Source organism: Triticum aestivum, chromosome 4B (genome assembly GCF_018294505.1).
Source record: "Triticum aestivum cultivar Chinese Spring chromosome 4B, IWGSC CS RefSeq v2.1, whole genome shotgun sequence".
Classification (NCBI taxonomy): Eukaryota; Viridiplantae; Streptophyta; class Magnoliopsida; order Poales; family Poaceae; genus Triticum; species Triticum aestivum.
The window spans coordinates 105365843-105367409 of NC_057804.1; the positions used below are offsets into that span (position 1 = coordinate 105365843).

General features: G+C 52.1%; 1 pseudogene; it reads left to right on the forward strand.

The window, feature by feature from the left end:
- LOC123090005 (SWI/SNF complex subunit SWI3C homolog) overlaps positions 1-863 on the forward strand; it is a 21840-nt pseudogene extending 20977 nt beyond the window's left edge.
- Positions 864-1567: the final 704 nt, after the last annotated feature.

The following is a 1567-nucleotide window of genomic DNA, read 5'->3' on the forward strand; positions in this document are numbered from 1 at the left end:
GGCATGGTGCACCCAGAGTCTCCACTTGTGGCCTGGAGGTCCTGGGTTCGAACCAGCCTCCTTGCAGAATTATTACGCATGGTAAGGCTTTCTAGAAATTCCCTTCTCCAGACTCCACCTTGTGTTGTTGTCCTCATGCCTGCATTTTAATGTCCTGAAATCATGGTGGAAAGTTAAACTCATGATCAATATTTTTCTTACCATCTATCACAGTTAGTTCCTACGCTACTTTGGAAGTTTTGATGCTTACATATTTGTTTTGATACCATCTGCAATTACTGAACTTGCAGTTGAAGAGGCTGGAGTTAAAGCTGAAGCAGTTTGCTGAAGTCGAGACCTTACTTTTGAAGGAATGCGAGCAAGTGGAGAGAGCCAGGCAGAGGATTTCAGCTGGCCGTATCCAGGCGATGCGAGCCTGCTCAAATCCCCTGGAAACTTGTCTGCCCACCAGTGGCAGTAGCACTATGTCACCCAATCCAATGAATATAAGCCCTAGACCGTTGGCCGTGCCGCGTTCCATGGCTGAAGCTACGGTACAAGCGGCATACCCTAATAACATGCAGGGGCAGGGGCATCCACAAATGCCGTTCGTGCAGCGGCGGCCACAGATGCTCTCGTTTGGGCCTCGCTTACCGTTTTCAGCTAACCAAACTCAGCCACTTGCACAGGCGCCGAACATTATGTTCAGCTCTGGTGCAATGCTCGGTTCGGTAACTCCAAATCATCATCATCAGCTGTTGAGGTCGTCATCTTCAGGAAACAATTCTACTCTAGGATAGATAGTTCACAAGCTCAATTTTGTAAGCTAGATTTATATAGTTCTTACAGGCATCTCAATTGCAATTCAATTGTTTGACATCTTCTGTTGACCGTGTGAATATTTATGATTAGAGCAACTCCAATGGGGCGAACACAAGGCGGACGCGCGCGCTCGCCCTCTCCTCCCCGCCCATTCCGACCTAGTCCCGGCCCATTTTTGAGCCGGATTTGCGTCGGCGCGGACACAAGGCGGACGCGCGCGCGCTCGCCCTCTCCTCCCCGCGCATGCACACCCTCCATCGCCTGCTTCGTCGCCAATGCCGTCGGCCATTTTTTTCCGATGAAAAAGGATACATAGATAGTTCTTGCGTACACAATAAAAGAAAAGATCAACTACTCGTCGGTTTTCGACTCTGACTCGGTAATGTCCTCCTTCGACGTTTGTCTGCTCGTCCTCGAAGTCCCACCCCGATGTTTCTTGCAGCTTCAGTCTCAATTGAGCGGCCTGCTTCCGTGCACGCTTGCCCTCCCGATAGGCGGCTCGCTTCGTCCTCCTCGCCTTCCCCTCCGTCCTCTTCTGCTTATAGAACTGACGTTCGTCGACGATGTCCTGCGGAAAGTGTTCGCGCCACACCACCAAGGCTTGCACGTCCATCTCGGCGATGGCGACGCTACCGCCTCCGGTGGACGCGACGATCCTCGTTGGTGAAAAGCCGCGGGAGAGGCGCCAGATCCTGCGCCCGCTGGCTTGACACGTCGGGAAAATTCATCTCGACACCTCGGGAAAATTCATCTCCCGACTAGGTCG